The sequence below is a fragment of the Danio rerio genome, chromosome 10 (assembly GCF_049306965.1).
Source record: "Danio rerio strain Tuebingen ecotype United States chromosome 10, GRCz12tu, whole genome shotgun sequence".
Taxonomy (NCBI): domain Eukaryota; kingdom Metazoa; phylum Chordata; class Actinopteri; order Cypriniformes; family Danionidae; genus Danio; species Danio rerio.
This window is the reverse complement of record NC_133185.1, coordinates 2427501-2453845: the sequence shown is the minus strand read 5'-3', so window position 1 is coordinate 2453845 and position 26345 is coordinate 2427501. Positions and strand designations below refer to the sequence as shown.

Below are 26345 nucleotides of genomic sequence, written 5' to 3'. Positions count from 1 at the left end.
ACTTTTATTAATTTTTTTATTATTTTATTAATTTACGTTTTATTTATTTACATTTGATTGTTTATATTATTTATTTAAATTTTTTATTTACATATTAATTTTTTTTTTACATTTTTATTTATTTATTTATTAATTTTTATTATTTATAATGCATTTGGTGTTGTTTGAGTGTTGGTTTCTTTGTGTTAAGTGCTGGTTAAATATTTCTGAAGCACCACAAAGGCCTAAATTAATTGCCTCAAGGGGATTAATAAAGTTTTAAAATAAAAACTATAAAGAGGATTATATCCTCAAGAGAGTTTTGTGAATTTAGTTTTTTTTCCATGTCATCACATTGGTCATTATTTTCATGTTTTTATTATTTTTAATTAACAATCAAAAATAAGAAGAAATTGTTTATGTCACATGTATGCAGTCTCTACTGCAGTCTACATAATGACTCGCTTGTTTCAAAAAATAAAGTGACATAAAAAGATAGGAAAATAAAGCAAAATCAGATTTTTTCTTTAAAGGTTATTCTATGAAAGATGATGAAAAACTATTTGGCTTGCCATTATGTTTCATGCAGCATGTGTGTGAAATAATCATAATAGGGTTTTCCCATTACATGCTGTGCATCTATACACTATATCTACTCTAATTTGCATATTAATAAGTTCTTTTGGCAACATGAAATGAAAAAGAAATGTAATAATAGAAGTAATAATTGGCAGGATTTCCACAATATGATCTTATATTTTAAAGGAATATTGAAATATCATTTATTTCAGTATTCTCTTGTGTCTTCTAAAATGCGTAACAAGTAGGAGTCATATTTTGATTTGAAACTCCATCATATGTTGATTTAATTTTATTGATAGTTATAAAATAATAATAATAAATAATAAATTATAAAATTAAATAATAAAATAATATATTATAGATCGATTTTTCCGATGGATCATCTGTTGAGCTGCATCCGAATCATCACAAATACTGCAGAAGACCTACTGGAACCTGCGTGAACCCAAGATTCTCACAGAAATCAGTCAAGTTTGATGAAGGAGAAATCATGGTTTGGGGTTACATTCAGTATGGGGGCGTGCGAGAGATCTGCAGAGTGGAAGGCAACATTGACAGCCTGAGGTATCAAGACATTTGTTCTGCCCATATTGCAAACCACAGCAGAGGGACAATTCTCCAGCAGCGCTCCTTCTCATACTTCAGCCTCCATATTATAGCTCCTGAAAGCAAAGAAGGTCAAGATGCTCCAGGATTGGCCAGCCCAGTCACCAGACATAAACATTATTGATAATCTAGAGGCCTTTTTCTTTCATGTAAGCCACTTCTGATACCAAATGATGAAGTGCTGCTAAAACTTGGATGGATGACAAGACTTTTGTGAGATATTGTGTACTATTACTATTACTTTATACTATAACATATCAAAAGGGATCATTCTAAAAGTATCTCATATATACAGTGTAATAAACTATTGCCTTATTCAGATTAAGATAAATGATTTGATTACTGATGTTCATGCATATGTATAGAGTGAATGAGCTTTGAGTAATTGTGGGTAAACTCAGTGGACGAGTTGACTATTATTAACCTCCTAAAGACCACGGCGGTCACCGAGGAGCGTTTGCAATTAAATGAAGTTGTGCTTTTTGAGATTCAGCGAATTAGATCTCGCTGTTGCTCCATTAAGTGCTCACATGGTGGAAGTGTAAGAAATGATATTGCGGATCTCATTCATTAAGACTCAACTAATTAGAAAACGCCGTAGGCACGGTGTGAACGGCTGCACATTTTTATTAGGCTATAACTAGTGTCAGGTGTGCAAATGGAGTAAACGCCACCGCGAGCGGGATTCATTTATCCCTCCTTATTCTTCAGATTTAAGCAACACTTTCCCAATTTAGCAGAGTTATTATCCCCATTCTGCTCTATGGGTGCCGGTGTCCTGTTTACCCGAAGAATAAGGACAAACTCTAGACAAAAGCAGCATATTAATCAATGTAAAGTTGCCTTCTCTATTTTAAACTTTAAAGTTACGCCGTTTTTTTAGACTTGTTTGAGTTATATAAGCATCGCCATCGATAATGGAAATAACGGCTGTGCCATTGATAAGTGTAATTTATGCAAATGTGCATTCCGGCTAACTGCGTCGAGTAGGTTTCAATTATGAAAATCATTTCTGTCATTATTGGGTTTTAGCCTCGCATGCATATTTATTTGGAAGTAAAAGCCATTTCGGATTGTTTGAAAGTATTGCCTCTCAAATTGAGGGACGGGCTAATTGGAGGTGCCCAGTCAGACATAAAATTAACTCTGCATAATAATCCTATCAATAAAACCATAGAAATGCTCAATGTTGTCAAAGTAGGAGTGGATTCTTGAACTTTCTCTGTGATGGAAACTGAAAAATAAAGACACTTTAATACATGGCCTTTTTTTTGTTCTAAGCATTATTTAAGTTAGTTACAATACATAAATCTTTTTGAGCTGGAATCAGTGTGATCTTGGATTTTATTCGTTAAAGTAGACCTATTTTGCCCATTTTACAATGTGTAAAATAATCTCTGATGTCACTAGAGTGTGTATGTGAAGTTTCAGCTCAAAATATCACACAATTAATGCTTTATAACTCTTTGAGAATGACCCTTTTAGGCTTTATGCCATTTTGGTCGCTTTAAATTCAAATGAGAATTTAAAAGAGGGCGGAGCTACAGATGCCTATGTGTAAGTATAGTGGCAGATTCAAAAACAAGACGAACGCCCTATGCTAATGAAGGAGAGATGGTCACTGGTGGGCGGGGCTTTCCTCTCTGATGACACATACAAACGGAGAATGTCAATCAAAGTGTTTCTGCAGACTGTTTTTGTCAGGTGTGATTTTAAAAAATAAAATAATATATTTTTAGCTTTTGAAGCTGGTTATATTTACACACAGCTGTGTTTGACCCCTTAATAAAAGTTATTTTAGCTTAATAGGTCACCTTTAAATGTATTAATCACTATTACAGGTGTGTGTGCATAATACAGTGGGTGACAGTTCAAAATGACCATTACCACCGAATGTGACGCCACGGTGGGACTAAGAGATTGAGAAAATGTGTTTAGGTGTAACAGCAGCTTGTGACAATGCCGCCAGGGGCCACAAAGGGATTGGATGTGAATGGACAAAAACATAAAGTAGCTGTAAATACCTTGCTGCTTAAAAATGAAGATGAAATAACGAAACAAAGCCTGATAATTCCTTTATGAATCAATAAAAACTTGTTATCAAGCTTTAATATCATTGTAAACTTGTTAAATGCAATGAGGATCCATTTAGGAAATTAAAACTAAAGAAATAAAACTCAACTCCAATGAAAGTACAAGCATAAATAAATAAAGCAGTGCTTTAGCCTAAATATAAAGAGCTGTACAGTGTTAGTTATTTTAAAGTGAATGGACCAAGACAGCCTATAAAAAAGCTTTTTCATCAACATTTTCATTTACAGTTTACATTTATATTTTCTTTGTTGATTATATTTTAGCGACGCAGTGGCGTAGTAGGTGGTCGCCTCACGGCAAGAAGGTCGCTGGTTAGAGCCTCGGCTGGGTCAGTTGCCGTTTCTGTGTGGACTTTGCATGTTCTTGGTCACGTGGTATTCCTCCGGGTTCTCCGGTTTCCCACACAGTCCAAACACATGGGGTACAGGTGAATTGGGTAGGCAATATTGTCCGTAGTGTATGAGTGTGAATGAGTGTGTATGGATTTATCCCAGAGATGGGTTGCGGCTAAAAGGGAATCTGCTGCGTAAAAACCTGCTGGATAAGTTTTCGGTTCATTCCGCTGTGGCGACCCCAGATCAATTTAGGGACTAAGCTAAAAAGAAAATGAATGAATAAATTATTTTTTAGTTTATCATTTTATTTGTTAATTATTGTACATAAATCATACATGAATAATTAAATATAGGCCTAAGTGATTAATTATTTACAAGGAATTACCAGTAAAAACACAAAGGAACAGTCCAGCGCATGGTCTAAAGGGTTCTAAAGTTAAATGCTACTTCATAAAAGCATAAGAATAAATCTACCTCAAGCACATCACTAAAAATATTATAAAAATAATTTTGCCTAACCTAACCTAACTCTCTGCAAGTATATTGTCTCAGATTTATTCATCTGTCATCATAATGTTGCCAAATTGCAGGACTTTTACAAATATTGCCCCATTGTTATGATCAGATGCTTTCTCAACTTCTGTTTTCTCAATACTGTCATTTTTCTTGATAGTTAAAAAAAAACAAGAACATATATACATAACTAAAACATCACTCTCAGCACCCTCATGAAAAAAAATAGTGATATAATTACATTAAATAGAATATTAGTAAATACTAGTGTTTTCAAACATTACTATGTAAAGTGTATCATACTGTATTATACACTATAAAAATAGTTTTTTAATAAACAGATTCTACATTTTATGATGCACAAGTGTTTCCTGTTTATTTACGATTGTGAAATGAATTATGGGATGTTTATCTCTGTTATAAATTCAACTCCATAGTTTAACAAAGTGACATTTTAGATATAAAAAAAATAATATATAAAGAAATCAGTCTGTAAAGTAACATAAAATGTACTGGCTGCTTTTTTTGATGCATAATATATGTCACCAACGCAGACAATATATCACTTTAAACTAATAAGGATGTAAGTAAATGTCACTTATTAAAAGTTGTCGGAAGAAAGATCAAGGTGACATAATGAAATTCAAAAGCAGAAATAAATGGGGGAAAATTAAAACATGAACCACAAAATATGGAGAACTGCTCATTTATATTTATTATATTTGATTTTTTACACTGCACAATAATCACAATTAGCATTATATATATTTTAGCATATTTTTAAAACAACTTTTAATATATAAAATATTTCATATCTATTCAAAGACAACACAATTTCACATAAAAGTAGCAGATCATCTGTAAAATATCCTGAACGTTATTCTCCAAAATGCGCAAGGCTGGTTTCTTTTTTCATATTTTGCCTTTATTGTTTTTAAACCCTGTCCTGAGTTCATATTTTCAATACACTGAAATAATCAGCACATTGTCTTAATCATATTAAAATCTGCGTACTGGTGTCCAAATAAACGCACTCACTGTCTCAGTCAGGACTTGAGCAGTATAGCGGGATCTGAGCTGTTTTGATGTGATCAGAGATGCAGATCTTACAGCCCTGAAACTTTGCCTTCATCTCTTCAAAGACTTCAGAGACACTTGCTGCTCTTTGGAGAAGCAGGAGGACGATGCCCTTGGCTGGACGAAGAAACGCACCAAAACTCTTAAAAGCAGCCTTTCGTTTCTTCACAAGAACTCCTAAAGCAATAGTTCAGCCCAAAGTGAAAACGGTCATCATTTACTCACCAGTGCAGCATTTGAACAATGGTCGTTTTGTGGCAAATCAAACAGGTTGCTCTCTTAAAATTGTGGATTGCAACTGTCTTTTTCAAGACACGTAATTTGCCTGTTTGCACAACAATACTCTATGAAGGCCATAAATATTCACTTTAAGCTGAATACTAGTGTCTTGAAAAATATCTAGTCAAACATTATTTACTGTCATCATGGAAATGATAAACTAAATCAGTTATTAGAGATGAGTAATTAAAAGTATTATGATTATAAATGTGTTGAAAATGTGTTGAATGAAGGGGTAGGGGTGTCCCAATTCTCTTTATCTTAAAGGTGTAGGGGTAAAGGCTGATTTATACTTCTGCGTCAAAAGCCGGCGTATGCTACGGCGCTGACGCATTGCCCTTCGCCGTGGCCGTCAGCGTCACTGACGTGCACCTCTCAAAAAATGTAACTAAACATCGCAACGACGCATAGCGCAAGCTCTGTGATTGGTTGGCTTGGTAGCGCTGACGAGTCTGGGCGGGACCGAGAGCCGCGCGAATGGCGCGAGCGACTGTTTACAAGTGTGGAGTCCCATGAAGGAGCTCCGGATGGAAAGTTTTGTTTTGTGTTTACCTCATAGTTAAAGTTGTTGCACGTCCGCCGGTTCCTGCCTCAAAATGAGCGAGTTTGAGCCACTTGTACATCCCGGAAGTGTTCAGGAAAAGCAAAACAGCAGAGAAGAAACTCGACACGGAGGAACATTTACACCTCACTGCCAACTAGCGTTTCGGAAGTGTTAATGCAGACCAACAGAGACAGCGCGTAGAAGTATAAATGCACAGCTGCGCGCGTTGCATGCGCCGTGGGTCACGCCGGTCACTTGACACAGAAGTATAAACCAGGCTTAAGGGGAAGGGCTAGATAGATTTTTCAGGAACTCCAAACGAAACTCGATCGGTCGGTTAGTCAGTCACTCAACAGCGGCCTCTGGTGGATTTACATGAGAAGAGCAGGTGCGAATGGCGCTCGCGAGAGAAATTTGAGATCTGAAAAAGCATACACAGCGGCCTCTAATGGATTTGCAAAAAAATAAAAAAAGTACCTCCTGGGACATATTTGACTTCTCCAGCAATGTATGTAGCGGTACGTTTTCAGAATGAGCCTGGGTTGGTTACTTCAGCTGTGTCCTCAGGGTCATTGTCTTGTCTGAAAAATAACCTTAAATAATTTTAGCCGTATGGATGGCTTTCCTGCTGTTAATGCAGTAAAAATGAAATAACAAATCTGCAACTTTATTTTATTTATCAATCAATTTGACAGGGACGATGTTTTTCAACGGTGAATATGAAAATTTAATGACTTTCTTCTTTATTTTATAATTATTTTAATTTCATTTTCATTGTTGGCAGATTTTTTTGCCAACAGTGTTTTATAATGAAATTGTTAATATTTTCATTTTAATTTCCAAGGTTTATTTGATTTTAAATAGGCAGGAATAGGCTTTCCATATTACATAACACACACACACACACACACACATATATATATATATATGCCTTATATATGCATTTTGGAGAATAACGTTCAGGATATTTTACAGATGATTTGATACTTTAATGTGAAATTGTGTTGTCTTTGAATATATATGAACTATTTTATATATTAAAAGTTATTTTAAAAAATATGCTAAAATATATATAATGCTAATTGTGATTATTGTGCAGTGTAAAAAATCAAATATAATAAATATAAATGAGCAGTTCTCCATATTTTGTGGTTCATGTTTTAATTTTCCCCCATTTATTTCTGCGTTTGAAATTCATTATGTCACCTTGATCTTTCTTCCGACAACTTTTAATCTCGAAATGTTTTTAAAAAGTGACATTTATTTACATCCTTATTCGTTTAAAGTGATATATTGTCTGCGTTGGTGTCATATATTATGCATCAAAAAAAGCAGCCAGTACATTTTATGTTACTTTACAGACTGATTTCTTTATATATTATTTTTATATATAATACGTCATTTCAAACTATTAAAAATGTCACTTTGTTAAACTATGGAGTTGAATTTATAACAGATATCAACCTCCCATAATTCATTTCACAATCGTAAATAAACAGGAAACACTTTTTTTATAGTGTATAATACAGTATGATACACTTTACATAGTAATGTTTGAAAAACACTAGTATTTACTAATATTATATATATATATATATATATATATATATATATATATATATATATATATATATATATATATTTATTTATACATATTATGTCAAAACAATATTATTATGTCAAAACAAACATTTATTTTAGATTAACTTAATTGCGCTTAATCTTGATTGCTGCTAGAAGGGATTCAACAAAGGCTCATTCTGAAAGCGTACCCCTGTAAACATTTCTGGAGATCGCAAATTATGTAGCTTGGAGTACCTATGGCAGTATTTTGTCTTTAAAACAAACACTAGGGGCAGTATGATGCCGTTCCTTTTTACGTTTATCAGCTGACCGCTTAACTCCCTGTGGATGGCTTTCTCGCTGTTACCAGTTTGCCCAGTGTCTCGTCGTGCTCCAGAAAGCAGGTAAGACAAAAACAAAAGCCAAAAAAATAAAATAGACAAGTAAATAACAGAGTGAGAACGTGGTAAAGTCTGAAAATGTGGTAAAAATCCGGCTGCAGCAAGAGCTTTTTTATTTCTAGAATGATTTGCAAAACACTGTCGGTTGGGTTTAAGGGGGTGGGTAGAGGTAATCGGTTGGTTGGTCGGTCAGTCAATTAATCAGTCAGTCAGTCGACAGCGGCCTCTGGTGGATTTACACAAAAAAGAGCAGGTGCGAATAGCAATCGCAAGAGAAATTAGAGAACTCAAAAAATGTACACAGCGGCCTCTAGTGGATTCGCAAAAACAGAAAAAAAAATGTAGCTCCTGGGATGTGTTTGGCTTCTTCAGAAATGTATATAGGGCTATGTTTTCAGAATGAGCCTGGGTTGTTTATTTCGGTTATGTGGTCAGGGTCATTGAAAAAATGTACTTGAATGATTTTAGCAAATGGCTGCAATATAACAAAGAGTGGTAATTGTATGGCGTCTGAATACTTTCCATACCCACTGTAATGTATAACTGCATTCTCAGTGTTCGTTAAAATGCGGGTCACTTTGCATAGAGCTGCACCTTACTGTATTTAAAGTAAAATTGTCTAAACAATAACCCAAAAATGTGCCTTCCATCAAAACAATTGCACACAGCATTTCTTTCTGAGTGCAAAGTCAAAACAATACAAAAATGGGCCAAACATAAAAGGAAATACTTTCACTCTTCTCCAAGCATGAACAATCTGTTCAAATGACTTGCCATCCCTGTCAAGCTTCAGAAATGGCAAAAAAGCACCATAAAAGAAGAAGGAAGCAAAGGACGGTGTATGGGATAATATTATCAGGGCTTGACGGTCAGGGTTGCCAGGTTTTTGCAATAAAAAGTACTCCAATATTTATTCTGTAATCAAAACTACAGTCCAATAATAGCAAAACTAAAAACATGCCCCTATCCATTATTCATACATTCATTTTCCTTTGGCTTAGTCTTTATTGCAGAGTTTGACACAGTGGAATGAACTGCCAACTATTCCAGAATATATTTTACACATCGGCAAAGCAGTGGCGCAGTAGGTAGTGCTGTCGCCTCACAGCAAGAAGGTCGCTGGGTCGCTGGTTCGAGCCTCGGCTCGGTTGGCGTTTCTGTGTGGAGTTTGCATGTTCTCCCTGCGTTTGCGTGGGTTTCCTCCGGATGCTCTGGTGTCCCCCACAGTCCAAAGACATGCGGCACAGGTGAATTGGGTAGGCTAAATTGTCTGTAGTGTATGAGTGTGTGTGTGTGTGCATGTGTGTGTGGATGTTTCCCAGGAATGGGTTGCGGCTGGAAGGGCATCCGCTGCGTAAGAACTTGAAGTTGGCGGTTCATTCCACTGTGGCGACCCCGGATTAATAAAGGGACTAAGCCGACAAGAAAATTAATTAATTAATTTTACGCAGCAGATGCCTTTCCAGTGGCAACCCAGTACTGGGAAACACCCATACGCACTCATTCACACTATGGATAATTTAGTTCATCCAATTCACCCATAGCGAATGTGTTTGGACTGTGGGGGAAACCCACGCCAACATGAGGAGAACATGCAAACTCCACACAGAAACACCAACTGACCCAGCCGGGACTCCAACCAGCTATCTTCTTGCTGTGAGGCCACAGTGCTAACCACTGAGCCACCGTGCCGCCCCACTATCTATTATTTAAATACATATTTTACATCACTTTTTGCATTATACACTGCAAAGTCTTTAAAAATAACTGTATATTAGTAACCATACATCTGTTACCATTTAAAAAATCATCTTATTCTAAGATTGACAGAACAGCTGGCACATTAATTTTAATTTAAAGACATTTAAAGAAAAGTCTAAAATAAACATTCAAGATTTTAATTAACTTGTAAATCGACAGACTTTCTTCAGTAGATTACATCTTGTTTGTAGGCCTATTTAGCAACAATCCTGCTAATCTGTTACCATAGAAATGAAAACAGCCGCACACAGAGTCTCTCCTCCCCTGCACCTTACAAAAGTTTCATCATCCTAGGACAGGTTTTTCCTCATTGGTAGAAGATGGTAGAGTGATCAGGGCATCTTCTGAACAGATTCAATATCTATTAGGCTATGTCTGTGTAACGGAGGCCAGCTAGTAAGTGCTGTGCAGGTAAACCTCACTCCTCTGACGTCTAAAGGTGCTCTGGCGATAGATGATAAAGGCTATGGTTTTTAGCCTCCTTGTTAGAGCAACTGACTCCCATACAGAAGGTCGCCGGTTCGAAACCAGCTCAGTGCGGGTTTTGTTGTGTATTACTGGCAGGGTTACATTGGTGCTGTGACCCGGATGGGAGTGAGGTTTATGGGGGTGAGTGTAACGGAGGCCAGCTAGTAAGTGCTGTGCAGGTAAACCTCACTCCTCTGACCTCTAAAGGTGCTCTAGCGTCAGAGACTAGAGGCCATGGTCTTTAGCCTCCTTGTTAGAGCAACTGACTCCCATGCGGAAGGTCGAAACCAGTTCAGAGCAGGTTGGGTTGCGTAGTACCGGCGGGGTTACATCTGCACAGATACATTTCAATTTATTTTTTTTATTTTATTTTTTTTGGTCTAAAAACACACTTACAAGGCTACAAATGGCTGTGTGTCAGCATAGTGGCGGATTTAAAAATAAGCCTAACGTCCAATGCTAATGAGGGAGAGATGGTCACTAGTGGGCGGAGCTTTCCCTCTCTGATGACACGTTCAAAGGTAGAGCGTCAATCAAAGTGTTTCTGCAGACTGTTTTTATCAAGTCTGATTATAAACAATTTAATGAATACATTTTAACCATTAGATCCTGCTTATATTCACACACTGAAGCCACACGACTAAGCTTAAACACCTAATAAAAGTGATCTATGCAGTCATTTGTTTAATAAGTTAAATTGTTCACTGATATCTACATAGTACGTATATGTGGCTTAGGTAAGATCAAACAATCTCTAGAAATGTTTTTATGAACTAATTTATCACCACATAAAATACCCCTAAAATTAGAAGGTCCTTATTGACCATATTTGGAATGGTCTCTAATATTAATGAGCTGTACACTTAAACAGCTCTCAGTGCTTGCTCTCCCTCACACACACATACACACACTGAAATAAACATTTGTAAAAAAATCATTCTTCAATTATTGTTTTTTAATTATTTATTTTATTACAAGCAAAGTAGATGCCTTGTTGAATCTTTTTTAACTTAAGTGGTGTACAGGTTTATTTTAGCTTGGAGTAATGCCGAGTTCAGACTGCAGGATTTTCAAAGTAGTCATGTTACAGATGTTTTCACACTGCATGACTGTCTGGGCTAGTGTTTCGTCGCTGCTTTGTTTACACTGCAAGATGGTTCGGCGACAGGGACTTTCACATTGCATGACTTTACTATAGGAAGAATCGCCGACAACTTCATCCAAACTACGTCTCACAGCCAAAAACATGTAGTATATCTTTTGTTATTCACTACATAATGAGAAAGAAGCCTTTAATGGGGTAGAACATGTACATGTTTGCTCACCTGGGTTTAAAGGGAATTAGCCATTTCTCCTCAACTTAAGTTGATAATAAACTAATTTCTTTCTGTATGAAACGTCAAACAGACACGGGTGCTCCTGAGTCCTGTCAAACCTCGACTAGTTTTTCCTTCATTTCGTGGGTCCAAATAAACCGAAAAAGAGCGCTTTTAACTTCTCCCCCAGCCTCCCGCTGGCCTGCAGCAGGTGTACACACACGCACACACACAAGTGAATGCTGCTCTCTCATTGGCTGTAGGCGATCGCTGGTGTTATTTTTAGTCAAAACTCAATTCACACGGCATGATTTGAATCGCCGACAGCTCCAGATATTCAGCACGCCAAATATCTCACAGGCATCGGCGACTCATCGGCGACTCTCTCAGATCGCGTCTTTGATCATTCATACTGTGTTATTGTCACTCACGTGCACGAGCAGCGATTTGCCTGTGATTTCAGGCATTTGTCGGCGATTTCCTCAAAACCTGTCGGCGACCCAAAATCGGGGCTAAAATCACGCAGTCTGAACTAGGCATAAGTGAGCTATCTAATATAAACCACCACATAGAGCAGGGGTGTCAAACTCAATTCCTGGAGGGCCGAAGCCCTGCACAGTCCAACACACTTACCTGAAGGTTTCAAACAAGCCTGAAGGACTCAATTAGTTTGATCAGGTGTGTTTAATTAAGGTTGGAACTAAACTGTGCAGAGCTGCGGCCCTTTAGGAACTGAGTTTGACACCTGTGACATAGAGTAACCTAAAATGAAATATACGCTAAATTATTAGTAAAATCGAGCTAGTAGTAAAGTAATAAAGTGTGTTGTGTTGTATTTTGAAGCTATAATTCATTCATTCATTAATTTTCTTTCTGCTTAAGCCCTTTATTCATCAGGAGAAAAAAAAGCCACCGTGGAATGAACCACCAACTTGTCCAGCATATGTATTACACAGCGGATGCCCTTCCAGCTGCAAACCAGTACTGGGAAACACCCTTACACACTTATAATCTGGATCCCAATTTGCACACTTCCATACTACACTGAAAAAAGTGTTGCATGCAAAACTGTTGCAATTTATTTGTGTTAAATTTAAACACATTAAATTTAATAATTTTCAACGTAATTTGTTTGTTAAAATTCAGCCCAATTAAATTGTTTACAACCACTTAACGTAAAAAAATTCAAGGAATCATCTGTGAATAATTTTTTTCAGTGTATATAGTACACTAAAACAGTATGTAAGCCGTGTAGTATCTCCAAACTCATAGAAATCAAAAATCAGTAGGCGAGAAGTACCCGGATGACTTACCTGGATGGACACTACACTATCCCATGCACCGTGAGAGAATTCATGAATGGGAAAAAATATACCCATGCAACATAAGACTTTGGTTTTGTGCTCAAGCCTCGTAATTAAAATAAGACCTAAAAGTTTGAGATGTTGTGAAACTGCAGTCATTGTGGTTCTGATGTTGACATCTCCAGGTTTCTCCATTTTAGAGGGAACTACAGTGTTCAGTGCAAACCGCCACCATTGTAAGCTCTTGCAAATTGGAAAGGAGAGGTCTCGCCTGCTGAAGATCAATTGAGAGTGTTTGTGGCTGGCAGCACCGCTGTTGCAGACATAATGATTCTCTGATTGTTTCAACACTAAAGGGTCTGTGACATCAATTAAATGAGATACTCAAAAGGGCTTTGACTCAGCACAACTTCTGAAGTAAAGGAGGAAACGTTTCCCGCGTCACCCCATATCAAGAAAGAGGAGGAGGAAGCTTCACAGCCAGGGAATCGTGTCTTTCATCATCTTTTTTCCTCTCGTATATTTTATCGAACACATACTTCCATTTCGCTCTTTGCCCCGAGAGTTCTTTTGTTAACTTCAAAGGCAGTGCATTGTGGGACATTTGTTTCCAGCACATTATCCTTTTAAGTCCAATCGGTTGGCGGGGCAAAAACGGGTCTCAGGTCTGTTCTGATGGCATGTGGATGGAAACGCTGCTACATGCAGATCACAGTGAAACTAGCGGCGCAGTTGTGCATCGCTAGAAGAAAGAATAAATAGCATTAACTTTTAAAGCGCTCTCACTTCTGCTGACATCAAAGACCTTGTGTTCTGTCAAAAGATATAATGATGCAAACTCATTTCAGGTAAAGTTTCTTATAGTACGTCTAATAAAATGGATAGCAGGGCAGGTTGTGCACCATGCAATGAAAACAACACTCATTGTGAAAACGTACCTCAGTATACATTTCTGTAGAGCACGAATTATGTAGCCAGAGCTATGTATTGCTGCATTTTCTGTTTGAAACAATCGCTACGGGGCGGTATGACAAAACCAACGGCCTCTATTTCTTTTGTGCTGCCAGCTGACCGCTTACCTGTGGACAGCTTTCCTGCAGTTTGTTCATGAGCTCGCCACATACGTCGGTGAACTTGAGATGCAGAGAAGAGTTGACAGCAACAATGGTGTATGAGTCCGGCGAAGAACGGTTCCAGAAATAAGATAAAACAAAAACAAAAGGCAAAAAATAGAATAAACAAGTTTATAACAGGGTGAGAACATGATAAAATCTGAAAACGTAGTAAAAATATCAGGCAGGGGATCGTCAGTCAGTCAGATAGCGGCCTCTAGTGGATTTAGGTGAGAACAGCAGGCCTGAATGGCACTCGTGAGAGAAATTTGAGATCTCAAAAAGCATACACAGCGGCTTCTTGTGGGTATACAAAACAAAAACTGCAAAAAAATAAATAAAAATGTAGCTCCTGGGGAGTATTCGGTGCTCTCCAGATATGTACAGTTGAAGTCAGAATTATTAGCCCCCTTTTGATTTTATTTTATTTTTTATTTTTTTATATTTCCCAAATTATTTTTAACAGAGCAAGGAGATGTTCACAGTATGTCTGATCATATTTTTTCTTCTGGAGAAAGTCTTATTTGTTTTATTTCAAATAAATAAAAGTAGTTAATAATTTAAAAAAAAACATTTTTGGGACAAAATTATTAGCCACTTTAAGCTAATTTGTTTTTCTATAATCTACAGAACAAACCATCATTATACAATAACTTGCCTAATTACCCTAACCTGTCTAGTTCACCTTAATAACCTAGTTAAGCCTTTAAATGTCACTTTAAGCTGAATAGAAGTGTCTTGAAAAATATCAAGTAAAATATTACTTACTGTCATCATGACAAAGATAAAATAAATTAGTTATTAGAAATATGTTATTAAAACTTTTATGCTTAGAAATGTGCTGAAACAATCTTCCCTCCATTAAACAGAAATTGGTGACAAGAATAAACAGGGGCTCCTGTGACGTAATCGGTGCTCTCCAGAAATGTATATAGGGGCACGTATCAATAATGAGCCTGAGTTGGATGAAAACTGTTGTTATTCCCAGGAACATTCAATACTTAAGCAAAACCGGTCAATCTACAATTAATTTTCACAAAAGCTATGCAAAAAAAATGTGTGCAGTTTATTCATTATGTCAGTTCTACACTGCAAAAAAAAATATTTATTTCTTATCCAAATATGTAAAAATTCTTAAATCAAGAAGCTTTTTTTTTCAGAAATAAGATAAGTTTAGATAAATTTAAAATTAAAAAGATAAATTTTACAAGTCTCCTCTTGGAAAAAACTGTATTTTTTATCCATTCGGCTGATTTGTTGTTCTCACGTTTAACTTAGCTTAGCATAACAATTGAATTGAAAACAAGAATTTTTACAAAAAAAAAAAAAGTGTTCCTTTAAGACAAGCAAAATCATCTGCCAATGGGATAAACAAAATAGTCTTGTTTTCGCTTTGAAAGAGGATTATTTAGCTTATCCTAAAAACTCAAAGAACAGCATTTTTGCAATGTGCTAATAATTGAACCAATCCAGGCAAAGGAACCAACCCAAGCTCGTACTGATTACGTACCCCTATATAGATTTCTGAAGAGCTCCAAAAACATCCCAGGAGCTAAATTGTTTTGCAGTTTTTGCAGAGGCCGCTGTGTACACGTTTGGAGATTTCAAATTTCTCTTGTGACCACTGACTGATTTACTGACTGACCAACTGATTAATCCCACACCCATCCTAGTCCCTAAATGCAATCAATAATGTTTTAAAAGGCACCGATTGACCCAAAAGTACAATAATCAACCTCATGGAGCCAGAAAAAACAGAAAAAGAGGTCTGAACCATTCTCTCAGAAGTTAAAGAGAGGAACATGTCAGCAATAACAGATAACAATAACTGAAACCAGTAAATCTTTAGTAAATACACAAGTGTACTCAATAATTGAGTGTGTTGTGCAAACATTTCTGCATATGATTCCCAAGTAAATTGTTCTGTCTGAACAGCCCTAATGTCTTCAGGTGAATGGATGCACCAGACTATAGCGGTGTTACTTTTTATTCACCAAGAGCACATTTTTGATAATGCGGTTTCAGTTCAGCATAGCTTCAGGCTAAAGAACAAAAAAACACAATGTCTAAGGAAAGGCCTCTGTAAGTCACACAGGATCCAGCCAGACATGCTCAAAGAGACGATACACAAACCCTAGACTAAAGGCCGGCCAGTGAGGACACACTCCAGACACACATTCAGACCATGCGTGGTTGTGAACAGTTCACCATTCTGACTGAGCCGAGCCCAGTTTGATGAACTTCTTGTCGGTGTCTGCTGGGGGATTTCCCCTGGGACACTGACAACAGGCGATACGTCACAATCACACCCCCACTAGAGCAAGCTCCTGATTGTTTAACGCGGCGTGAATGTCCGCTGAAGTTCAGATTTTCGAATTCGAGTGATTCGCGTCAAACGCGCAAAACGCTCAATTCGCGCCACGTCATTCGCGCGCACTGCGCTATTCGTGCAATTCTCGTCATTCGCGCATATCGCGCCGCAGGATGTCTATTTGCGCGTTTGCATTGACTTAACATGTAATCACTCGCGCTTGATGCGCATTCCGTGTCTGGTGTGAACGCAGCATAACACATGTCTTACCCATGTCATCATACAAGGTTGTGTCTTGATATGTCACAATAGCACACCACAACACACACAGTCACACACGTTTGTTTTTTGTGAATTGTAGGGACATTGTAACACTTTAGTTTAGGTCATAATTCATGGTACACTGAAAACCCTAATAAGTTGACTGAACTAAATTAATTGAGTAAAATTGTTCAATTCACCGAACGAAGCACTTAAGTAGATTATACTTAAATTGTCTAGTTCAACAAACTTAACACTTAGTTTGGTGAACTGAACAATTTAAATATAGTCTACAAAACCAGCAAGTTAAATAAACTTAAATACGCAAGTTTTGGGAGACTCCATCAACTCAATTAAGTTAAGCCAACGAGTTTACTCAATTAATTTATTTTAGTCTACTTATATTGTAACTTATATTGTATATTGTAACAATTAAATGTCTGTCACTTGTTTTTTTTTTTAAATAGTTTAAAAAATTTATATATATATATATATATATATATATATATATTTTTTTTTTTTTATTGCTAGATGGAAAATATGTTGAATTAAAAAACAATGTACCCAAAATAAAGTTAAGACACCCCCAATATATTTGAAACTTCTCTCAAAACAAAACAAAAAATTTCTTAGATGTTGGATGATGGTCTTTTCCTTAAGTTAAGCATAACAAAAAAACTGGTCACTGATTCGGAGTAAAAAAAACATTGAGTGCGTTGAAATATGTTGATCTACTTTTGGGTTGATTTAACGACTTGCAGATAATTGAAGAATGATACATCCTAATGATGGCATCCAAAACGTCAAACCCTACTCAGACAGCATACCAATACATTTCCCAAACATTCAGTCATCTGGAGAATAAGTAAGTCCTTATAGGCTGAGCTTAAAACAAAAGGTTTCCAAACTAGGCCTTCACAATACAAACAGTTTGAAGTAGCTCCAAGGAACCATGCTTTGCTTCCCTTTACCACAACTGAAACTCTTCATCATTCACCCACTCACCTATTATACATTCCAGGTGTCTGACCAGCGCCCTCTAGTGCCCTGTAGTTCCATTAGAACAGCATTTTTATTTCCATTATTCCATGGATAACAAAAAAAAACAAGTGCACTGAAAACCCTAATAAGTTGACTGAACTAAACGAATAAACTAATGGAGCCGGCGATGCAGTGGCGCTGTAGGTAGGTTCTTGCCTCACAGCAAGAAGGTCGCTGGTTGGATCCTCGGCTCAGTTGGCGTTTCTGTGTGGAGTTTGCATGTTCTCCCTGCGTTCGCGTGGGTTTCCTCCGGGTGCTCCGGTTTCCCCCACAGTCCAAAGACATGCGGTACAGGTGAATTGGGTAGGCTAAATTGTCTGTAGTGTATGAGTGTGTGTGTGGATGTTTCCCAGAGATGGGTTGTGGCTGGAAGGGCATTCGCTGCGTAAAAACGTGCTGGAAAAGTCGGCGGTTCATTCCGCTGTGGCGACCCCGAATTAACAAAGGGACTAAGCCGACAAGAAAATGAATGTATGAACTAATGGAGTCTAAATTAATTGAATAAGTAATGGAGTCCCCCAAAACTTGCATATTTAAATTTATTTAGACTAGATTAAAATTGTTCAGATCACAAAACTTAGTACTAAGTTTGTTGAACTGAACAATTTAAGTATAATCTACTTAAGTAAATACAAAATTAATAATTCTTATCTTGCATGTGCTACACACATCATACAATATCTTTTTTGTGCTACAAATGACATTTATTCTACATTTATTCAGAATTTTGAACAATTGCTGTGAAATTTTGACAATGTATTGACTTAAAATGAGAAAAAAACAGGTTTGAGATGAATAAAAGATGTCAGGTTTTTGCCTGAATTATTTCTATAACCAAACACAAGCGCGTTTAGCCGCAGTGCGAACGTGTCCATAAATTGTTCACATCCCCCCCGATCGTGATATTGCAGTGTTTGAAATCTGGCAGAGACACAGTGGATGACATCGCTGCAAAGTTTCCCCTTAAGCGCTCAACAAAGAGGAGCAGCGCGTGAACTAATCCTGATGATTGACACTCTGTTTACCCGCAACCCTTTAGAGCCTAGAAAGGGAATAGATCTCCTGTCAACGCTTTCCCTTATCTAGCCCTCTTTCCACTAGTCCGCCTTTCCTGCAACCACCTGCCAGAAACACACATTCGCAAACAATAAATCTCATGTATGGCTCACTCAACGCCTGCACTTTACCTCCTTCTGTTTAAATGACACGCCGTGCATCTACAGAAATATTTGCTCTCCTCAGAGTACGCATCTCTCGCTCTCATCCGCCACAACTTCTGACACGCGTCCCAGACTCGGGGAAGACAAACAAGGCTCCCAAGGCTCTGCTGGAGAACAGGTAAACTCACTGCTGATTACTGCGGGCTCTGGAAACGGAAGCATCTTGTTTCATCATCCAGTCGCTTGCTTTTCGTCTTCTGCACACTGATATCAGAGAGTGCTGCGTTGGGTTTTATCTTGATGACAATTTATGAAGCGAGCACAAATTTGATATTGAGTTCTCGAAGAGGTTTTGTTGTCGTTAGTGGCCTTTTGCTGAGGTAAAATTGGCGAGAACAGCAATTTCCATTTGGAAATTACAAACAATTACGAACAAGGAAACAGCACGAAACGTTGAATGAAACATGACATTTTGATTTTCTTGTGAAGAAACATCCTTTAATCAAATTATAGAAAGAATATTGCTTATACACTGAAAGCAGCTAGTGCTAAAACAGTATTTATCTGGAAGTTGTTAGTAAATTCAACAAACAATTTCAAAGGAATGACAAATAACACATTGAATTAAATTAAATTATGAAGCAGAAGAAAAATATTAAGGGCTCTATTTTAACGGTCTAAAGCTCATGGCGCAAAAGCATTAACGGCGTGAGGAACATGGTCTAACAGGGTTGTGCTTATTCCCTTAATGAGTTCTGGGCTTGTTTTGAGCATAACCTGCATTAAACCAATCAGAGATTCATCTCTCAATTACCTTTAAGAGTCAGTTGTGTCACACCATGGTGCATTTGCTATTTACATGGTGAACTTTGTAAGTGTTCAAACTGAACACTTCACTAGCGAGACAACAGTTAAACAGAGCATCTGCAGCGTGACGATAAAGAACGACCCTCCTCCATTCAGCCTCTTTACTTTCTCTTTACTTTTACTCTTTACTTCTGTACTTTGTTGGAGTAAGAAAACTGTGTTGTACTCACTCCACTGAAGACATCTATTAGCCTACATATTATATATCGGAAGACCCAACCCTCACTGACAAAGGTCCAGAACATGCCCCATACATGAGCATATTTGACTTTGACTGCTATGCCATCATAATTAGTGAAAATAACCCATCAAACAAGGCTTTGAGACCAAGCGAAGTTGGCTGTGGCTTCAGTGTGACTTCAGCTAATAAGTTTTGGCCGATGTTAACCAATGACAATGACTCAAGAGAAGTCATATTTCGCTAATGTATTGTTTTTAAACAGAGAAAATATTTTACAGGTAATTTTTATTTTAAATCTTGGACCTTATTCTTGAAACTAAAAATGAATAAAAAGGTGTGAAGCGTCAAAACCTGCACATATTGAAATTTATTTGAATACTATTTTGGCTATTGTTGTTATCCATGAATTTTCAAATGTACTTTATTTTAAAACAAAGGCTAGAAAGATTTTGAATCTCTACATTATTATTATTATTATTATTATTATTATTATTATTAATATGTTTTGATTGTTTTTTTATTCAAATGGCCAAATTCTGACTGAGGAAAGTTGAATTTGCTGTCCAGTTTGTTATTTGCCTAATAAATGACAATAGACCACAGCTTTTAATTTAAAACTTTAACAGATTACCTTTTTCGAGAGATACTTAATATAATAAATATGTATTTTAAAAATAAGTATTATTTCACATTTCTTTATTATAAATCTTTAGGAAGTATTTTTAGTATATGGAAAAAAGTGGACCCTTGGTTATGATGACCATCCGACAATCTAATTCAGCTAAAATAGGGCTTAATATGTCATTAAAATGCAGCATCTAAAACTTATAATTAAATAGAAAAAGAGGCGTATAACTGCAAAAAAGGTCGACTTTTTGAGAAAAAAGAACTACCTATATTACCAGACTGGCTACGGGCCTGAATAATGTTTATTTTATTTACAGTTTCGACAAGAACATTTTATTTAACAGTGTATTTATGGTTATTAAATGTAAGATTTGCCACCTGTAGACATTAGTATTACGCCAGTGTATATTTTAAACATTAAATAATGTCAATGAAGCGCATATCAATGAGAGCTAACGGTTGCCATGAGTCCTTGATAATTGCTGTACTGTCCGTGAAAATTGGACATAATTAACAGACAAGACCCGAGCTGATTGGAAACAAGATCAACAGAGGCCTGGGGTTGAGACGGGTATTATCACGCACTCGAGCATGAAACGAAGGCGCTAATTGTTCTTTAAGATAGAAATGAAACGATTTTCGTAGCATTAAAGGGCAAATCTCCGGCTGAGATCTGAGAAAAACTGTCATGCATACAGATTCGGCCCCAAAATGACACTCGACATTTTCCATATTGAGGGATTTCATGCTGAATGTTGCATACACAACGCTTAATTGCTTTCGTGAAACAACTGGGGATTGAAATCCCACATCATTATTCCTCCTGCAGATGGAAAAAACAGTTGACACCGGCGTTGTAGTAGTGTATTCAATAGTCATTTGCCGCTTGGATTTTCTTCAGACTGCAAATTTGCAATTAAATACGAGCCTCAGCAGCAACCCTGAGGATAGCGGAGCGACATAATCGCTCAATGAGCACGTACAGCCTCGGTCAGCAAACACAACACTCGGGCTTACGGAGCATTATGAGCACAAATTCGCAAACGTCATGTCGCTTGTCCTCTATGATTCCAAAGCTAATTAAAGCAAGCGCACCGCCACGGGAAGCTGTGCAGAACTATTTGCACCGTGCAAAACGACATGCGACATTAGTCTCAGAGCAATTTCTCAAGTGCCACTCATCAATCAAACTGAACACAAGAGTGTGTGGCCAGACAGACAGTGCTGTCACACTTAGAGATGCGCACAACTGCAGACTTTCCAAATCCACCGCCTGGCTCTGTTTAATCTGATTATTCCTTCGTCAGGTCCTTAATCATTCAGCAGCTAGGATAGTTACACGAGATGCCACGATACTCCATATAACCTTGAACCTCTTGTACGACCTCCACGGTTCAATACGCCTGTGGTAGGGATTTAATTTTCCTTTATATCACTTTTGTCTTGATATTTATTCTCTTATTTATATACACTATGAACAGCAGCTGTGCTAAATATTTTCTTTATTCTCTATTTCCACCTGGAGATACTCATCCCGAGGCCTCTAAAGATTGTGACATGTGAAGAGATGATGGCAACCTGAGAGCACTTCTAGTGGTCTCCATAATCCTAGACCAGGCCGTATCCTGAGCAGATGCGGTGGCGGTCATGGAGGAGTGGAGAGACTGATTCCTGAAAGACCCCCGTGACTGACGAGGCCTCGCATTGATTCTGAAGGGCCAACCTGTACACCCGTCCCAACTCACATCTGCAGTTCTCCATGATGGACATCCAGTGTTTTCCAGCCTAAGGTGCCTAGACTGCAGCTCTGCACAAAAACTTTGGCCAGAGGAGAATTGGTCATGCCCAACTGAGCCTGGTTTCTCTCAAGGTTTTTCCAGGCTGGTTTCCAGCCATTTCCAGACTGGTCTTAGCTGGTCAGGCTGGAAAGTGACCAGCTAAAACCATCTAAAACCAACTTGACCATCCTGGTTTAAGCTGCACATAGCTGGTTTTGGCTGGGCTCCCAGCCTGGCTAGGCTGGTCAAGCTGGTTTTAGCTTTTCATCTCCCAGCCTGACCAGCTAAAACCAGGCTGGAAATGGCTGAAAACCAGCCTGGAAGTGCCCAAAACCCCTCTAAAACCAGGCTGGTCGACCAGCTAAAACCAGCCAACCATCCTAGGCTGGTTTAAGCTGGATTTTTCAGCAGGGCATGTGCATTTGATTAGGGTTGGAGCTAAAATCTGCAGCACACCGGCCCTCCAGGAACAAGTTTGGTGACCAATGGTCTAAACAGTCTTTGGGTCAATGCGTGTAAAAATTTTGGACATCTTCTTGGACGCTTCTAACGCTTCCAAAGAGTTTGCTCCAATTATAAATCGCCCATGTCTTGGGGTAGTTCATCATGATGTGATTTACCTTCTGTGTGTGATTTGTTTGGACGGGAATCACAGGAAGGATTTTTCTAATCCCCAATAAAAAGGAAAAAAATCAAGTAGTGACTGCAGGTTGAAGGAAAGTCGTAGAGTAAAAGTGCAGATACTGCAGTAAAAATGTTCGCAAGGGAAAGTAAAAGTACACATTTTTAATATGACTTTTAAAATTTCAAATTAATGACTTTTTAATATTAAAATTACAGTAATTTGAGGATTTGTAATTAGTTACTTTACACCACTGCTAATAGATAATACATTATAGAATCATTTTTATTCGCAACTAAACTAAACTTCAGTTGCATTTGCATTTGAATGTGAGGAATGGAAAACAGTGTTTTTTTTTGTTGTTGTTGTTGAGCTGTTTTAAAAGCCTCTGATCTATTAGACCATAATGACCCATCCTTAGTGTCCTGTTCCCATCATGTAGTAAAACAATCTGTTAGAGCAGGAAAATAACTCAATTATTAATTTTCGAGATCATTATCGGGTGCCAAAGGACTTCATAAGTATGTCTGCCGTCGAGGTCAACATGAAGAATTACATTGGAAATTAGAAGAGCGCATGACTTTCACACGACGTGCAGGCGATTTGCAGGCCAATCTATAATAACTTCATGCCTCGGCTGATAATGAAATTATTCATGTTTTAGAAAGATTTCTCCAATCCAGATTGGCCTGAAATCCAATTATGCGTTTGCTCGGCGGAGAACGTTTTTCATGAGGAAAAAAAAGTGGGAATGAGAAGTTAATAATGTAGCACCAACTGTTCTGTTAAACAGTACAGAAAGTGTGGCGGGTTGTGCAGTGTGTTGTCTGGCGTCAGACCGGCCAAGGTCAAAGCCTTTAGGATACAAAATACACAACCTCTCCATAAAAGATTTTTACAGCAGATCAATGCTCTCGGAGGCCTTGTATCACAGGAGGGCTTAGTGAAGCTTTTCTATTTTTAATGACGTTAGTCCGTTTTCGGTTCACTATGGATCCTGTTCTGGGATTTTGCTCAACCAAGAGCCCTGCGGTTTTCATCCAGGCAGTAAAGATATAGCAGAGATATTGTTTTTCAAACATACACTTCATGCACATCAATGATTGTTAAAACATCTTGAATGTTCACTATAAATATCTATATATCAATTAAAAGTTTTTGTATGTTGTGATTGACAGGTGTTTTCTGTTTATTTGCGGTTAAATTGCATGATAGGACGTTGATCTCTGCTCTGTTGATGCTTGATGTTGAAAATTCAACTTTGCAGTTAAACAGAGTGACTTTGATTATGTTTTATTATCTAACAGAGTGACTTTGATTCATGTTTATTTCTATAGCGCTTTTACAGTATAGTGTCAAAGCAGCCTAACACAGAAGTTATCATAAACGGAAACTGTGTCAGTCCAGTTTTCAGAGTTGAAGTTCGGTTTAGTTCAGTTCAGTGTGGTTTCATTTTCACTGCTGAAAGTCCAAACACTGAAGAGCAAATCCATCTATGTGCAGCTCCACAAGTCCCAAACCAAGCAAGCCATTGGTGACAGTGGCAAGGAACAAACTTCACTAATTGACGAAAGTGAAGGAAAAAAAACCTTGAGAGGAACCAGGCTCAGTTGAGCGCAGCCATTTCTCCTCTGGCCAAACTTTTTGCACAGAGCTGCAGTCTAGTTGCCACAGACTGGAGAACGCTAGACAACCATTGCAGAGAAGCTGCAGGTGTGAGTAGGTCACCGGCGGGTGATCAGGTTGGCCCATGGGATCAATGCAGAGACTAGTCTGTCACTAGGGTCTTTCAGAAATCAGTATCATGCTCCACTACATCATGACCACCACAGCATCTGCTCAGGATACAGCCTCGTCCAGGATTATGGAGACCTCTGGAAGACCTCTATGGTTGGCTTCATCTCTTCGTATGTGTTGGTCCTTGAGGTCCTTGATGGTTGGCATCATCTATTCACAGGTCTTGGATCACATCAATATTTTGTTAAGTTAACTAGGCAGGTTAGGGTAATTAGGCAAGTTATTATATAATCATGGTTTGTTCTGTAGACTATCGAAAACAAAAATAGCTTAAAGGGGCTAATTATTTTGACCTTTAAATGGCTTTTAAAAAACTAAAAAGTGCTTTTATTCTAGCCGAAATAAAACAAATAAGACTTTCTCCAGAAGAAAGTTTTTTATCAAACGTACAGTGAAAATTTCCTTGCTCTGTTAAACATCATTTGGGAAATATTTAAAAAATAAAAATCGATTCAAAGGGGGGCTAATAATTCTGACTTCAACTGTATATAAGTAATTATAGTAAGTCAAAAGCAAAAGTTTATTTGGTAGTTAAGCAAAAGTAACAGACATCACAAGAAAAGGGGGTTGCAAATGTCAGTTCATGTTTTGTGTTGTTACTGTAAAATGCTTTCCCTTGATGCATCATTTATTAGGATAGAACAACATTTGGCCAAAATACATCTATTATTATAATTATAAATATTTGGAATTGGAAAAAAAGTAAATAATCACCTTTAAAGTTTGAGTTTTTGAGCCAGTGTCAAACGATTAATCGCATCCAAATTAAAAGTTTGTATTCTCAGAATGACTCCCAGAACTTTTTGCACTCATCATCAACTCCTGCCACAGCTGATAATAATCCGGACACTAACACACACACACACACTCAGCTCACTTAGTTCATCTATACTGAGTACATGGAATATATATACACCTTACGTTCACATACACATTACTGAGTCTTTTTTACCCTGAGTAGCATTACAAAGTGTTCTTCCTTGTTTGTCTTGCCTCGTTTTTGACCCTTTGCTTAGTTTATTGTTTACGTTGTCTCGCTTTCTGTACTGACCTGTCCTCATCTGTTTCTGACTACGCTTTGGACTGCATACATGCTTCTGTTTGTCCTTATTTTTGACCATTGCCCTCCTGACTACTCTTGTAGAAAAACTGCACGTGGATCCTCATGTCCGTTACACATATCATGTATGTATTTTTTGGACATTCTGTCAAATAAATCCCATAAGTTGTCCAAGTTCACACATTTTAGGCAGTATCTGAACTTTTGAATCTCAACAAAATAGCTTGCAGCATCTGAGTCTAAAACCCAGATGAGAAACAATAACCAATGTCCGCTTCACAACAGCCTGAGTGTGTGTGTGAGTGTTTGTGTCTTCAAGAAAGCCTCTGGTTTTTTTCGTTTCATCTCTGCTTCCTGCGATGCGTTTTGACTGACAGGCTCTAAACACGCGGCTCTCCTTGAGCGTTCATTCTCCACACGTAATTACCCATAATCACTTGTACATCCTGAGGAGGATTTGCTCCAGTGAAAGGCTTGGAGAGCCAGGGACGAATCCAGGCCTCTCTCTGCTTTAAGTGGCAAAATCAAGAGGGAAAAAAGAAAATCAATGTGGTCAACAGCTCGATGGGTCGAAGACAGATAGTCCTTCATCTGAGCGGCGCTTTCATCCCTCTGTATGCGTAACAGTGCTACACTTTTCTTTCTCTTTGCGAGACCTTCATCCAGAATTGCTCTTTCTCTCTGCTGTCCTTTTAATCTGTAAAGA

At 37.7% G+C, this 26345-nt stretch overlaps 1 protein-coding gene and 1 long non-coding RNA gene across 3 annotated transcripts in view; one reads left to right on the top strand and one right to left on the bottom strand.

Annotated features, from left to right (window-relative positions):
* The window catches only part of LOC141376283 (uncharacterized), a 778518-nt gene that overhangs the window by 52276 nt on the left and 699897 nt on the right, over positions 1-26345 (top strand). The gene's annotated exons all lie outside the window — the stretch shown is intronic.
* Positions 10580-18018, bottom strand: LOC141376284 (uncharacterized). Of its 2 annotated transcripts, none has more exons than XR_012386067.1 (3): positions 17512-18018; positions 13902-13955; positions 10580-13564 (listed from the first exon to the last, which is right to left on the bottom strand). It is a non-coding gene; the product is annotated as an uncharacterized lncRNA (long non-coding RNA). The 2 variants fall into 2 exon arrangements; XR_012386066.1 differs by lacking the exon at positions 17512-18018 and adding an exon at positions 17071-17491.